This window comes from Triturus cristatus, chromosome 3_1, assembly GCF_964204655.1.
Source record: "Triturus cristatus chromosome 3_1, aTriCri1.1, whole genome shotgun sequence".
Taxonomy (NCBI): Eukaryota; Metazoa; Chordata; class Amphibia; order Caudata; family Salamandridae; genus Triturus; species Triturus cristatus.
The window spans coordinates 440,002,302-440,019,062 of NC_140583.1; the positions used below are offsets into that span (position 1 = coordinate 440,002,302).

Consider the following 16,761-nt stretch of genomic DNA (forward strand, 5'->3'; position numbering starts at 1 on the left):
CTCACCCACGAAGTGACTAGTCCCTGGGCCCAGCAGCACACTGGCGGAGGGCCGGGGTGGTGCTCTCGGGTGGTTGGAGATAAGTGGCAGAACTCAGCGGAAAGGGGCCTGAGCCCAGCCGGACATAGAAGCAATCAGCGGGCCAGGGAGGAGCGTGCTGGGCCCCCGGGGCGGACGGTGATACTCTGCACTCATAACCGAGGGCAGGCGCCTTAGAGCAGAGAAGATGAGTGCGCTGGGCACTCTGCGGCAGACCTTGGCAGCCTGCTCCGCTTGCGGCCGGTGTGACCATTGAATAGCACTAGATTATTGCAATGCCATAACTTGCTTCCTGTAATGATGGGCCCTAGGCCCACATGCTAGGTAAAGAAGGACACTGCACACATAGTTGGGGATAGTGGGAATGGCCACGAGCACGTGCGCTCGGCCCCTTTTATTGCCAGCGTCACCTGACACAGTGACGTCTGTGGTGGGTGGGTGTACAGTGTAGTACAGCAGGTTAGAACACTAGAACGTGTCCATGCATGGACACTACATCCCTCCCAATTTTTAATAACAAAACCCAAAGTCAAAGTTCAACCTGGGGGAGAAAGAAAGATATACACAGTTGTAATACAGTGACCAAACTTCTGCAGAATCGCTCACGCTTCAGCTGCTTGGAGTCGCAGAAGATGTTCTTCCTGTCGCGGACGATGCTCTTCCTGTCGCAGACGATCACCAGTTCACTGTGGCACCAGTCATGGGTGCTCGATGGATCTAGTCTGTTTGACGGCTCTGCCTTGAAGTTGTTCTCACAGTCTTTTCTTCGCTTTACTTTCTTGGCGACCAACGCAGTTGAGTTCTTGTGGTTTACCGCTAGATGTTGATGTTCGTCTTTTGGTCCAGTCCTTTTCTTTATCTGTGGCGTGTGTTCTGTTTTGCAAAACGGATAGCACTAGACCTCAGTGTTTCTCAAAGGACCACCGAAACACCTGATCTTCAATGGCTAACAGTGCACTACAAAGGGGGAAGGAAACTAGAACTATTTAATCTCTACTTAAGGGGCAATAGGAACGGAGGATCTCTAAATTCTTTAGGCTTAAGTAACTACCTGTCTGCCTGTGACGCCGACTCTCTCGTCCTGCTGGCAGGCGATTTTAATTGCTGTTTTGAGCCTTTAGCCAAAGAAGATATTCTGGATACCAACGAGGAGGATAACAGGAGGGGCATCCCTATTTTGAACCTCGAACCGATCCCTAAATGGACACAAAAGGCGATCGATATAAATGCTCTTTGCATGGAGCATAACTTGAGAGCAACGAATGGGCGTTCTAAATCAGATCCCATGGGTGCCCATACATACAATAGGACGGGCCACTCATCCAGAATTGACTTTGTTATGCTCAACTATAACCTCTGGCCATATCATCAAGACATGGAGGTTATAGAGACTTGTGACAGCGACCACAACCCTCTCGCTTTAACCATTTCTGTCCCCTGGCAAACTGGGTCTCAAGAAACCACTAATCAGTTATGGAAAGCTTCACATGAGATTCTTCCCTCAAACTGTGGCAGACGTCTTAAATGGGCAAGAGTCTCAGGGGATGAGGCTAGGATGTCACAAGCTGAAACCATCTTACTAGAGGCTGAATCTAGGCTTGATAGCACGAATAGCGATAGCAAGATGTTTTTATCGTTATTTACGGAGACTGTAACGGCACTAAGTGGGCTGTTCATCATTCCCAAACCCAGCTCCAGAACTGCTTCAAAGGGGGCCCTGAGAACAAGTGAAAAGTGGTTCACAGCCAAGTGTCGACTTGCTAAGGGTGATCTTGTTGCTGCAGTAAAAGGAAAAGACCAAGCTACCATCAGGTCTGCAAGGAAACTTTATAGGAAAACTGTGACTGAGGCCAAGCGGACATATGATTTCAACTTTTGGCGTGACCTAACGGAGGCGAGCACAAGGAAAGATGCTAAGGGGTTCTGGGACTTGCTAAGATCAAGAGACAAGCCCATTGATCAACAACTGACTTGTAATATCCCTGGTGTTGCCTGGTTTGCCCACTTTTCGAAATTGTATTCGGCTCAGACAGGGCCTCCGCAACCAGACCCGCTCCCAAGGCTCAGTTCCACAGATCTCCCACCAAATGAAGTCCTATTTACCACCTTGGAAGTAGAGAAGGCAATCAGGTGTATTGTTCCTAACAAAGCGGCAGGACCTGATGGGATCCCGGGCGACTTGATAAAAAATAATCCCCCATTTTGGAGCAGATTAATTGCTGCTCTTCTTAATGAGGTTATGTTGGGGGGGTCTTTCCCTGACTCTTGGAGGGGCGCTGAAGTAGTCCCCATTTTCAAGAAGGGTAGCAGGGAAGACCCAGCCAATTACCGCCCCATCAGTTTGCTGGATTTGACGCAAAAGGTAGCGGGGAAAGTGGTATTGGGCAGGATTCTGGAGTGGGAGGATGAAAATCAGATATTGTCTGATTTCCAAGCGGGTTTTAGATCAGGGACAGGCACCGTCGAGCAGACATTCCGCCTTTTAATGCTCTATTGGAAGGTAGTGGTGCTAGGAGGGGGCAGCTTATACTTAGTCTTCATAGACTTAAAAACAGCCTTCGACCTGGTTCCAAGAGCATTATTGTGGAAGGTCCTTGACGAGTTAGGTCTACCTCCCTATTTGTTGGCCTTGCTGATAAAATTCCATGGAAACAACTTTGCCCAAATCAGATGGGGTGCCCAGGGAGAAAAAACCCTGTGTATTCCAGTAGACAGGGGCGTCCGCCAGGGGTGTGTGCTTGCCCCCACTCTGTTTTCGCTTTACGTCAATGGAGTGGTGGAGCACCTTCTTCAACATCCTGCAGATGCACCATCCCTGGCTGGAAGGAAAATCCCGACGCTCCTGTTTGCGGACGACACCCTCCTGATTTCGAAATCACCTGCAGGCATACAGTCACTACTTTCCAGCTTCAAGGCCTTCTGTGACACCAAGGGACTGGCCATAAATATTGGCAAGACCAAATTTCTTGTCCTCAACCCCCCTAAGAAATCTGTTAAACCCCCCACTCTAGACTCTGTCACATTAGAACGGGTCAAAGAATTTGACTATCTAGGCATACGTCTTTGTGATAGTATGAGCTGGAAGGCCCATCACCAAAAAGTGTTTCTAACCCATAAGAGGGTTGTTGGTGCTTTACTTAAAGAGCAGCGTGCTTCCTCCATAAAACCTATTGGGGCACTTCTTGATATTTATAGGGGTAGGGTTGTGAGTGCAGCACTGTATGGCGCAGAACTTTGGGGTACCCAGAGAGTGGATACTTTGGCCCACCTAGAAAATAAATTTCACAAAGATCTGATGAGGCTACCCCAGAGCACCCCCACAATCCCCCTCTTGCTGGACGCAGGTACTCGTCCAATCTGCGAGCAAGCTAAATTACGCCCCTTACTACTATGGTCTAGAATTTGGAACGTCCCCGAACTCCACAGCTATGCAGACGCCCTAAAAGATGTACTGTCCTTACCTGGCTGGCATAAGATCGCCTGGCTCAGAGAGGTCAAGAGGGCATTATACAAGCTCGGTCTGGGAGCTGTGTGGGAAAATAAAACAGCACCTCCTAAACAAGAACTGAAGAAGGCTTACTGGTCTTGGGTGGATAACGAGAGACTTGGTAAATCAAATCACCCAAGATCTGTTGCCAACTTCTTGATGGTTAAAGATATCCCCTCCAGAGAACCATATTTGGACTTGATTCACAGTTCACATGATAGGGCATTATATTTTAAATTCAGGGTTGGGGTCTTACCTTTATGTCAGTTTACCTCTACCTGGAAACCACCACTGCAAACTGTACCCTATTGCCCATTCTGCGAGCTAAAAATCGAATCTGTCGCACACTTTCTATTTGAGTGTCGAGTCTATATGGCCCCTAGACGGAGGTGGTTGAAGCCTCTTTGTAGGAGCCTGGGAACTCGCTCACATCTGGAAGCTATAAGAATACTGCTCTCAGATACAAGACCCTTTTTTGCCATTTATTTGGCTAAATTCCTAGGCTGGGCTTGGCGCATAAGATCTGCTAAACAACTGACGATACAGTAAAGTGTCCCTTTTTCATTTTTCATAAATTTTAAGATTATCTCGTGTAAATATGAAATGTTTTTAATGGTAATATGAATTGTAAATTGCTTTGTTTCGACCATTGTTTTTATGCTGTCATGTTTTGCTTTTACGGGGTGTTTCTATATCGAAATAAAGCTTTACTACTACTACTACTTTGTAATATATCCCCTATCTTATCTACCAGCACACTAATTAACGTTAGCTCTGCTCTCACTCGAGAAGGCATCACCTTTACTGAAATTGCGCGAGTTAACCCATTTAAACACAATGTCTGATATCTATGTTATGTGGTTACTTATAAGTTTGTTACATGTTTGTTTAAGGTGGTTTTGAATGTTCTATTTGTCCTGTATAGTGCAGATTTCGCCTACACCAATAGTGGCATTTTTCACAGTGTTACGCATGCCGCAGTTTACCTGAAACATGTATTTCGCGACTTGTGCCTCGCAGGTTGCTTGATTTACGGTTTTAATCTCTGTTACAGGTCAGTTTTAGAATCATTATATGAAGGTATCTCTAGATTCCAACCACTGTGTACATTAGGAACGGTGGTCCTGATGAATTGCGACAAGATCATTGGTGACTTATAACGGAAAATCATGTGGACCCATTCAGCAATCACAGATCACTTTCTCTTATGATAGCTACCACAATTGTAATTAGACAAGTGGACTTGCTCATTCAATTCTTTTGAGGACTACTTAGTCTATTTGACACACTTTTCGTGCACACACATTACCTACATCAATCTGCCGGAAGCCCTTGAAGGTGGAGGCCTGCACAATCCGAGAAGCCACAGCTTGGTGACAGCGGGTCTGGCGGCATGCTCGAGGTGCACACAGCGACACTGTGGTGAGGGGAGACTGCCGCTCACCGCCTCACCCACGAAGTGACTAGTCCCTGGGCCCAGCAGCACACTGGCGGAGGGCCGGGGTGGTGCTCTCGGGTGGTTGGAGATAAGTGGCAGAACTCAGCGGAAAGGGGCCTGAGCCCAGCCGGACATAGAAGCAATCAGCGGGCCAGGGAGGAGCGTGCTGGGCCCCCGGGGCGGACGGTGATACTCTGCACTCATAACCGAGGGCAGGCGCCTTAGAGCAGAGAAGATGAGTGCGCTGGGCACTCTGCGGCAGACCTTGGCAGCCTGCTCCGCTTGCGGCCGGTGTGACCATTGAATAGCACTAGATTATTGCAATGCCATAACTTGCTTCCTGTAATGATGGGCCCTAGGCCCACATGCTAGGTAAAGAAGGACACTGCACACATAGTTGGGGATAGTGGGAATGGCCACGAGCACGTGCGCTCGGCCCCTTTTATTGCCAGCGTCACCTGACACAGTGACGTCTGTGGTGGGTGGGTGTACAGTGTAGTACAGCAGGTTAGAACACTAGAACGTGTCCATGCATGGACACTACATCCCTCCCAATTTTTAATAACAAAACCCAAAGTCAAAGTTCAACCTGGGGGAGAAAGAAAGATATACACAGTTGTAATACAGTGACCAAACTTCTGCAGAATCGCTCACGCTTCAGCTGCTTGGAGTCGCAGAAGATGTTCTTCCTGTCGCGGACGATGCTCTTCCTGTCGCAGACGATCACCAGTTCACTGTGGCACCAGTCATGGGTGCTCGATGGATCTAGTCTGTTTGACGGCTCTGCCTTGAAGTTGTTCTCACAGTCTTTTCTTCGCTTTACTTTCTTGGCGACCAACGCAGTTGAGTTCTTGTGGTTTACCGCTAGATGTTGATGTTCGTCTTTTGGTCCAGTCCTTTTCTTTATCTGTGGCGTGTGTTCTGTTTTGCAAAACGGATTGGTCGCAAGACACCCCTCTCACCATGATGCCTCTCTCGCAGGTGTTCCCCTGCCACGGGATATCCCTGAGGCCCTCTGACTCGTCCTGAGCTGGGTGTACTATGTCGTGTTACTCGCACGCCGATCCGTGTGGGTGCAGAGGAGACGACAAGTCTCACCTCGGGTTCTGCAGTCGTGCCTGGAGGGTAGCTGTTGGCTCCTGTCTTCGCACACAATGTCTTCATCCTCCTGGGACCTTTGCTGGAGGGCGGCTGATGACCATCTCTCGTCGCGGGGACGCTCACTCACTGGCATCCCTGAGGCCTCTGCCCCTGGGTCACCACGGCTGGCGTTGTCCAGTGTCCGTGTGACCCCAAAGGTGGGTGTTTCGAATGGTCCGGCCTGCTCACCTCTGCAGATCCCAGGTGCGCTGAAAGCATCATCAAACAGATGGTCTTTTCTCCGTGCCACGGGTGTTCTTCAGGACTTGCGCACCGTGTTCTGACGCTTGTCACCTTCCTTGTCTTTGAGGTGTGAGTAGTCTTGCCACACTCTTCTCTCTTTCCTCTATTTCTTTCTCCGTGAGGATGTCATGTCACTCTGACTTCTTCTTTGTTGCAGTGGCAACCGTGCCACTCAGATCTCTTCCTTTCCCCTTTCTTTTGGTGGCAAACGTGCCACTCCGATATCTTCATTCTTCTTTTCTTGTAGTGGCAAACGTGCCACTGTGATTTCTTCTGTCTTCGTAGTGGCGGACGTGCCACTCTGGTCTCTTCATCTCTTCGCTTCACGACCTACTCTGGACCGTTTCTGTTCTCTTATCTGGCCAGGCTTCTCCATGCAGCGCGCGCACTCTGCACGTGTTCCCCCTGGTCTTGTCCTCGTCCGAGAACACTCTCTTCATCTTCCTCAGCATTCCGAGTTAGGGTCGTGACCTTCTCTTCATCTTCTCCTTTTCACCAGTTACTTTGGTTGAAGTTCGTGGGGCCAAACTCTTGGTCCGCTTCGTTCTTCTCCTGTTCACCAGTTACTTTGGTTCTTCTTGAGCTTCTTGGACCACTTGACGGTCCGCGCTGCCGATCGCTGGCAGGATATCTTCGGTCTTGTCGTCAGACCTCTTGCTTTGTAGCTTCACTGACCCGTGCGTCGGTCACCTCCTTGTGCAACTCCTGGTGAGTCGGCTTCTGTGGTGCGACCATTTGGCTGGTCGGCTTGACCTTTGTGGTGCGACCGTTTGGCAGGTCGGCTTGGCCTTTGTGGTGCGACCGTTTGGCAGGTCAGCTTGGCCTTTGTGGTGCGACCATTTGGCTGGTCGGCTTGACCTTTGTGGTGCGACCATCTGGCTGGTCGGCTTCACGAGGTGCGTCACGTCGTGTGACCCCCTGTGTCTTCTGACTTATCGGGCGCTGGTGCAAGCTTCTCTCCGTACCGTCGTGGTACATCTTCAGTGTCGCGTTGCTCCTTGCGCCGTGTGATCTCTGGTTATCGTGCACCCACTCTTTTCCTTCTGTAACTGAGGCGGTGCTTCAGACTGCTGCCTTTTGGTCGCTTCCGTGGACGCACTTGCTGCGCACTTCCTTCCGATCCTCTTTTGAGACTTGCTGCCTGGACGAGTCTCTTCAAACCCTTGCCACCCAAGGCTGGTGCACTCTGGTGTCTTCACTCCTGCAGCGACTACCCCTGGCCAGTAGGTGTCACCGCACTCCACGCAACCTTGTCAGCAGGCTCCTTCCTGGAGGATCCCTTGTGTGTGCACTTGTTGGCGTTTGCCACTCCAGTGTGGGCGGTCGTGCATACTCCACTCTGCTTTGCTGTGTTACAGCGTTCCCCTTTGCGGTTGTGCCGTTCAGCTGCAACAGTGCTTATGCGCTTTATTTTCCCTGCACGTTTGGGCTGTAAGAGCTCCCTCTGTGCTGCCTTATTTTCTTCTTGGCACACTGTTGCCTCCCAGCACACTATTATATGTCTGTTTGTGTTGTTTTTTGTCTTGTTTTGTGGTAGAAAACCTTGCTGCCACAGTCTTTTACCTAGTGGGCGCAATGATGCACTTTGGCCACTAGATGGCAGTGTGCTTCATTTCAACGTGTTCTCAGCCGGTCTTTTCTTCCCGACCCTGAGGCCTCACGCTGTCTTTTCACAGTGGGACACCTTCCTGATCCCCAGCTGGCACACCTTCTTGGGACCCCCACGCATACAGGCACTGCAGCCAGGTAGGTGCCCTCGTTTGTCTTCTGTTATTTATGAATGTTTTGTTTGACTTTGTCAGGTTGCCTGTGCACACGCGATCAGGGCACTTTCCTGCTGTAATTATTTTCGCGCCCTGCAGCGCTCCAACCGGCCTCCAGCAGCTTCCTCCATGCTGCGGGCCTTGCTCTCCTGTCTCTCGATCGTTCCTGCCGCTTTCCTGATTACTCGTGTCCCTTGGCTGCACCGGGACCTCGCAGGACACTAAACGGCCTCATTTATCCAGTTCCCACCGGCCTGGCACGCTCTCTCCTCGCAGGTGGGACACGGACTCCGAGGCTTCGTTCTTGCTCCCCCGTCGACGGAGTCTCTCATCGGCCGCACCGATGCCCACCGCGCTTCACGGTCTGGGGGGGGGGTGGATGAGGCTGGCGCTGCTCCAGTCGGCTTTGGGCCACACGCGTTCTTTCTTTCCCTCTCTCACCCGCTGCAGCAGCCTCTTACTGTTCACACGCTGCGCGGGGTGGGAAGGGCAGGAGCTGTTGCCGGACTCTGCCCACGTTGGGTGCAGGTAGGCTCCGCTTCACCCAATTAGAAAGTGCGCCATCGAACCGACAACAGCGCAGAAGAAAACTCATGAGGAGAAAACCCACCTGAAAGACCAGTGAAAAGTGTGCAGAGAACCTGAGATAGGCGACGGCGATCCACGCCACTAATCGAATGTGCCTCGGGTACTGAAAGCTGGGGGACTAGTGCACGCAGGGGGCGCAGTGGCAGGTGCGAGCGGCCAGCTTCACTCAGGGCCGAGGCACCACTGTGAGCACTTAGCAGCTCTAAACTACCGGCAGGCCAAAGTTAAACTGCGTAATTGTGCTGGTTTACAGCAAGCAGAACAGGCACGTATTGTAACGGCGTGTAAGTTCGTAAGTGGGAAGCCGGCAGGCCGCAGGTAGGAATCCCTGGCAGGCAGCTGTGAGTACCCCTAAAACATGCCCAATAAGTCATTGCAGGTGCCACTTCAGATGCAATAATGTCGGGCAATAGAGGCGGGCGCGGCTCGCATCAACCCAAGCTCGATACATTTTTGGGGCAGAAGGTGCAAGATGGGGCGACGGTGCAGCCAGACCCAGAGCAAGAGATACAACAGAAGCAGTTTGAACAGGAATCCCCCACACTGCAGGATATAATGGCTGCCATCACCAGTTTGAGCATCTCCTTAAAGGGGCACTTGGACTCAGTATCCACAGACATCTCACTACTACGGGCAGAATGGAGAAAAATGGACACTCGGTTCAATGAAGTGGAATATGGGAACCAACGTCTGGTCTCGGACACAATAGCCCTGAGAAAATAAGTCTTGGATCTGCAAGCCACCAGCGAAGCATTAGCAGCGCAGCTGGATGATAATGAAGGCAGATCGAGCAGAAACAAAGCTAGAATTATGGGAGTGCCAGAGAGAACAGATGGACTAGCTATGGGTCTCTTTGTGGAGGTCGTATTCACGAAACATCTGCAGCCCGGAATCTCTTCAACTACTTCTCTATAGAGTGGGCACATCGGGTACCGGGAGGCAGACCCAGGCTGGGCGTGCCTCCCGACCCATGCTGGTGCTGTGTTCAACTACAGAAACAAGGACAATATTCTCCAAACTGCTTGCAATGCACGGCCTCTTAAGTACGAAAATAGTATAAAAACTTTCTTTCCTGACTTCACTATGAAGGTGCAGAGACAGATGAGCAATTTTTGGAGGTCAAAAAAGCCCTCAGAGAGAAGGAGTTAAAATATGCAATGTTGTTTCCAGCCAAGCTAAGGGTTGAGGTAGAGGGCAAAAGCTGTTTCTTAACTGACCCGGGAGATGTCTGGGGCTGGCTGGAGGGATGGCGGAGAGTAGGCGATTGGGAAAATCCAGATCGACGAGAGCGGCGACGGGGGAGGACAAAGAGACGACAGGATCCTAATCAAGAAGGGAATCTCACTATTAAGAAAGTCTAACATCTAAATCAGCACAGCAAGAACTACACTTTGGGATTGGTCTTTCTCGGGGCCCAAGAGACACTAACAGACCTCCCAAAGACAATGATACATGGTCTCTGGGACTGCCGGAGCTGCCTAATTGACAGTAGTGGAACCGTACTAGTGGCTGACTGTTTGGTACTGCAACAAGGGCTGGGACAGCGGCCGGAACAATATATCAAAAGACACAGCTGACCTGTCTGTCAGAGGTGCTGGGTTGGGATCTCCCACGGTCCCCCAAACTGGTGCTCTTGCATGTGATGGAGGATATAGGGGGCAATGTCTATAAGCGCCATCTGATGCTCCTGGGTTTTACTCTAGCCAAGCGAGATATAGCGAGGGCGTGGAAGGCGACAGTCGCACCTTCACTATCTGTCTGGAAGACCGGTCTCGATTTTTGTATGGGACTGGAGGCCCCCATCTATGTGGCACGGGGCTGCCCCCGTAAACATTATAAAATATGGAAGCGCTGGGCGGAGTACAGGGGACTGGACTTAGAGCCCATATTGGAGGAATAGTTGGGTGGGTGGTGGACCATCTCCCTCTAGCTTTAAAGAGGCATGGCACACTGGAGTACCAGTCACAGCCGGGTCTGGGGGGTATGGGTCATGGACGGAACAGAATAGTAGTCGTGCATAGATCTGCTGCTTTGACTGGATGGACAGTGCGATGGGTGGGGGAGTGGGGTGGGGGGTGGTTTTAAGGGAGGGGACTGCTTTGGTTCTGCATGTCTCTTTGGTAGTCTGTATACGATACTTCATGAGAAAAATGTCAAAGCTGGTATGTTGTCTTTTGATATGGTTGAAGTCTCTGGGTCACAGAGCTTCGCTGGATGTGTCTTTGACGAATAAAATTTGTTTACAAAAAAAAAAGACACAGCTGAGTATAACGATAACTGCATTTAACTGATCCATTGTAGTAATTTGTCCAGTTAAAGTCGATGGGCGGGCAGAGGAGGGGGTCTGATACATGGCTTCTCTGACTCAGGGAAGGGTGGGTGACGGGCATTCTGCAAAGTTGGGGAGCCGGGCATTTCTGAAACCGTCATGCATGGATGGGGGAAGGTCTGTTTGCAGGGGAGGTGTTTGTTATAATTTTTGTTATACTGTTACTTGCAACAGCAATATAGCTCCTTAATGGCACTCCAAAGACCACACCTCTTATCGTAGACTATAGAATCGCATATGCAGCACAAGACAAAAGATAACCAAGCCCACATAATGGGCAGATCCACCTACCGCTTCTCATGTGATGACCACATAGATGGACACATAAGATGTGCAGGGGACAGGCATGCCTGCGATGGAGAAGAGGACAGAAACATCATTTCGAATACTCTCTTGGAACGTTAACAGACTAGGGGACAAACTCAGAAGAGCGAAAGTGCTCCAGTATATTAAAAGACAGGCTCCAGATATGGTGCTGCTCCAGGAGACCCATCTGGTTGGGAATACCTTTGAGGCGCTTAACAGATGGGGTTATAAACTCATTGTACATTCAGGGTTTATCTCAGGATCTAGGGGGACAGGGATACTTGTACGTAAACAATTCCCCTTCACAGTGGCGAGGATACACACGAATAAGCAAGGAATATTTGGGGGTGGCGACCGCTGTCTGGGAGGGCAGAAGGGTCAATATCTTGTCAGCTTATGTACCCCCTACACTACATAATGTGGCACTACCCGACTTGAACAAAATTATTATAGAATTCCCTGAAGGTACATTAGTAATAGGAGAAGACCTAAACATGACTCTTAATGACCGACTGGATAGATTCCCGCCAAGAACTAATGCATGCACCTGTAACACTATGGCGGAATTCCTGACCGCCCTTGGCCTTGTAGATGTGTGGCGAGTAGCCCACTCCAAAGCACAACAGTTCACGTTCCACTCGGGAGCACACAACAGTCTGTCCCGAATAGCCCACATCCTCACTGTGGCAGAAGACAAACAATACTTCACAGAAGTCAAACACCTGGCCAGGGGAGTATTAGATCATGCACCGCTTTGGGCAAAATATAGCATGGGTAGGAGATCCACGTGGAGAACCATATCGATCAGTCCTTGGTACCTCACAATTCCATATATTAAAGCCAGCAACGTAAAATCCACTGAATGCTACTTCAAAGACAATGTGTGGTCGGTGCTGTCTCCTTAGATCATCTGGGAAGCCTATAAGGCAGTCTTGAAGGGGCAGGCGCTCTCCCTCATGGATGGACATGGGAAAGAGAAGAAGCCAAAGCTAGATACATTGGGGCGGGACTTGCTAGCTCTTGAACAGTTCCCCACCCCATTAGTAGACAAAGACACTAAGCATGCACTAGAGGTAAAGCGGCAAGAATATAGAAACCTAGTGAGTGAAACAGCTAGAGGCAAACTCCGGGCGATACAGCATAGAGTCTATGAGCTGGGAGATAGAGCGGGCAAGCTGCTTGCCTGGTTGAACAAGAGAGAAAAGGCGGCTAGATGGGTATTGACAATTCTGGGAGCAGAGGGGGAATGGCTGCGCGTCCCACAAGAAATTGCGGAGGCCTTTGCGGCACACTACATGCAGCTCTATTTCCCGGAGGCATCAGGCACGATAGAAGAATCCAGCGAATTATTAGCAGGCATCCCAATTCAGACCCTCTCAAACGAAGATAAGAAATCGCTCAAGGAAGATCTCACAGCAGAGGAAATAGTTGCAGCTATAAATAGCATACAATCCGGTAAAGCCATGGGACTGAATGGTATCGCAATTGAGCTCCTCAAGTTAACGGGCACTAAGGTAGCGCCTCATCTCCTTAATATGTATGAGGGAAGTATACATGTGGGTTTATTACCCAGCGATCAGAGACTAGCATTGGTCATAAACATACATAAGAAGGGCAAGCCAGGGGAGGAATGCCCCTCCTTTAGGCCGATCTCCCTCCTCAATGTGGAGGTCAAAAGTCGGGCCAAGGTCCTTGCTCGGCGATTGATCCCAGTGGTGGCCAAGCTCGTGCATCAGGACCAGTCCGGATTTATTCCGGGACGCAATAATGCTCTCAAACTGAGGCGATTAAATGCAGTTTTGGGCCGAAGGGACCTTATCCGGGAAGATGCAGCAATACTATTGTTGGACTCTTGTATGGCCTTCGATACTGTCGAGTGGCCGTACAGGTTTGCAGTCCTAGAGCGCATGGGGCTGGGCGGAAAGTTTATCGAATGGCACCTTTGGCCCAAGTTGTAGTAAACGGGCGAAGATCAAACACCTTTGCGTTAAATCGGGGAACGAGGCAGGGTTGCCCGCTGTCTCCGCTCTTGTTTGCCTTGATTTTGGAGCCCTTAGCAAATTGGACACACGGAGACCCAATTATCCAGGGGTTACGATGGACAGAGGGACTCAAAGACAGATTTTCGCTCTATGTGGATGAAGTGCTGCTATACGTCACATCGCCACAATCTTCATTCGACTAGATACTCCAGATCTGCTCCACTTTTAGTAGATATTCAGGCTCTACCATCAACTGGTCCAAGTTGGTGGTGTTCCCCCTACGGGGGCCTGCTTCTGTCCTGCCAGCAGGCTGTGAAGCAAAAATTGTGACGGAAGGATTCATATATTTAGGTATTTATGTCACCTCCAGGGAGGATCTTTTTTATGAACATAATCTCCTCGCTCCACTTGTCCAACTGCGGGGAGATGTGCAGCAGTGGTGTGCCCTGCCGCTATCCCTGTTCGGAAGAGCAGCGTTATTCAAAATTATGGTACTGCCGCGGTTCCTCTATGCTCTGCAAAATATGCCCTACGAGATTCCCGAAGCATACTTCAGATCTATAGACAGGGAGGTTAGAAACCTGCTCTGGGATGGAAAGCCGCCCCGTATAGTAGCCCACAAAACTTGCCATGGGCTGGTATGATGGAAGAATTGTGCTGACCAATATTTTGGCGTACTACTGGGCAACCCAATTGGTTGTCAAATACAAATAGGCCCATTGCACACAGGGTGAGCCAACCTGTCATATGGACGAGTGGTTGATGGGAGTCGGGGGTACAGCGAAGCACTATATACCAACCCTAAGAAGCAAAAGCTCACGGAGCCTAGAGCTCAAATGGTTCCCACCTGGCATAGAGTCACTAAAAATCTTGGATGGGGAAACAAAGTGAAGCTCCCCACACCGCTCTGGTGGGCAGAGCCCCTGGGGAAGCTGGGCCGCTACCACAGCTTCAATACATGGGACACCATCTGCATCTCAAGGGTCTACGATCTGTCGGCAAGGGGGAAAATAATCCAATTTCTGGAACGGCAGAAAGAATTTGAGCTATCTGAGAAGGAATTCTTCAGATATTCCCAAATACGTTATGCCCTCAGGGGGCGGTTCCGGGAGGGGAAGACATACCAGAGACATCACCGTTGGAAGACAGGCTCCTGTCCGAGCATATGCAATGTAAAGCCATATTTCTGACCTACAAAAAAACTTACCTGACCTGTTACTTACTCTACATGAACGCTGGCAGGCTGACATTGGAAGAGGACTGGAGGGAGGCAATTGGGTCGCCCTGTGAAGTGGCAATATCATCACGATTGCGTCTCGTTCAATTAAAAACACTCCATAGATCATATATTGTATGCACTACGTTGGTCAAAAAGGGCTAGATTGATGAGGCTAAGTGCAGAAGGCTGTTTGGGGGCATTGGCACTTTCTTCCATATTTTCTGGGAGTGTCCCTCAAATCATACAGGGAAGCAATATTCACACGCATGAAAGGCACAAGTGGTAGGGTTATTCGACTGTCCCCAGAACTGTGCCTTTTGAATATATGGGATGCAACTGAGATGAATTGGACTAAACAGCTCTGTACTACTATGGTACTCATGATTGCAAAACATAATATTGCCTGGAGGTGGGGCGCAGCAGAATCACCAACCAAGCTGATTGGGAGAGGAACATGGACTGGTGCATGATAGCCTAAGTCTAAAAGAATATAGGCTGCCCCCAGAAGTGGGACCGGGTTTGGGGATAGTGGAATTTATACAGAGGTAATATTTTCAACCCCCCCACAATCGGGGTACTATAACAGGTAGAAAGGGTGGTAGTGTGGAGGCACTGGATGAGGACATGTGAGGTGGTCATAATGTTTGAGTACATAAGAAGTCTTAGTAGCTGTAATCAACTGCCATGATCAGGGGGACTGGTCAATGTATCGCGGCTGTACTGTTCTGTTGCTATGCTTAATAAAAAAATTATACAAAAGAAACAACTCCTAAGCGAATAGGTAGGCTGGGAATATCATGAAAGCAAACTCACCACAGGAGAGAATGATAACTCTGCATCTAAATTATACCACAAAGGGAGGAGTAGCTATATTGATAGTGAAACACCTATCACTGGGACTCCTCAAAGCTGGCAGGGTCCACTCAGGCACTACATATTTATTACAGCTAGTCTCCACAGCAGGTCCTACTGATACTATGCTTTAATACACACCAAGAGATTGACCTTGTCGGGAATATCCAGAATTCTGCAGCGATACTGCAGTCCAATGGCCCCTGCACTTCAATGGAGATTAAACATGTCCAAATACAAACTCCCCAAAGACAAAAAGAGGTTGAAATCCTATTCTTGGGCTTTCTTAGATGACATTAAGGGCACAGTAATCTCCCCTAGCACACAATGCATCCCCGGTAAAGCCATCATAAGGGGGGACATTATGAGAGACTCAGCCATTATCACAGTTGTTAGGAATGGAAAAACAACAAATATTTCTACCATGTTTCTCACAAATATGTTTCCTAACTTCTACACTGTTGGTGGTTCCACCCAAGCCATACCTCCCTGGAATGCCCTGGGTGTCTAGTTTTCAGAAATGTGTGGGTTTTGTAGGTTTCCCTAGCTGGCCGCCGAGCACGGGCCAAAAACCCAGGTGACCCCCCCTTGCAAAACCAGGTCGTTTTGTGATAGGCAATTTTGATGTCGCCTCAATATATTTTGGGCCCTTGCCTGTCGCGGGTACCTGACCCACCCACACAAGTGAGGTACCATTTGTTTCAGAAGACTTTGGGGAATGCGGGCTGAGTGGAATTTTGTGGATCATCGCAGATTCCAGAACTTTCCACCACAGAAATATGAGGAAAATGTGTTTTTTTGGGACTCATTTTGAGGTTTGCAAGGGAGTTTGGGTAACTGAAGCTGGTGAGAGCCAGACAAGACACCCCATCCTGGATGCCCCTGGGTGCCTAGTTTTCAAAAAAGTATAGGTTTGCTAGGTTTCTCTAGGTGCCGGCAGAGCTAGGGTTCAAAATCTACAGCTAGGCACTTTGCAAAAAAATGGTCAGTTTTAACTGTGAAAATGTGGTGTGTCCACGTTGCGTTTTGGGCCGTTTCCTGTCATGGGCACTAGACCCCCCCCCCTTGCAAAACCAGGTCGTTTTGTGATAGGCAATTTTGATGTCGTCTCAAAACATTTTGGGCACTTTCCTGTCGTGGGTACCTGACCCACCCGCACAAGTGAGGTACCATTTTTCTCGGAAGACTTTGGGGAAGGCGTGGTGGGTGGAATTTTGTGGATCCATGCAGATTCCATAACTTTCCACCACAGAAATGTGGGGAAAATGTGTTTTTTTTGGACAAAGTTTGAGGTTTGCAAGGGATTCTGGGTAACAGAACCTGGTGAGAGCCAGACAAGTCACCCCATCCTGGATTCTCCTTGGTGTCTAGTTTT

At 49.5% G+C, this 16,761-nt stretch overlaps 1 protein-coding gene across 1 annotated transcript in view; it reads right to left on the bottom strand.

The window, feature by feature from the left end:
- ATP8B4 (ATPase phospholipid transporting 8B4 (putative)) overlaps positions 1-16,761 on the bottom strand; it is a 3,731,093-nt gene that overhangs the window by 2,494,514 nt on the left and 1,219,818 nt on the right. The window lies entirely within an intron of this gene.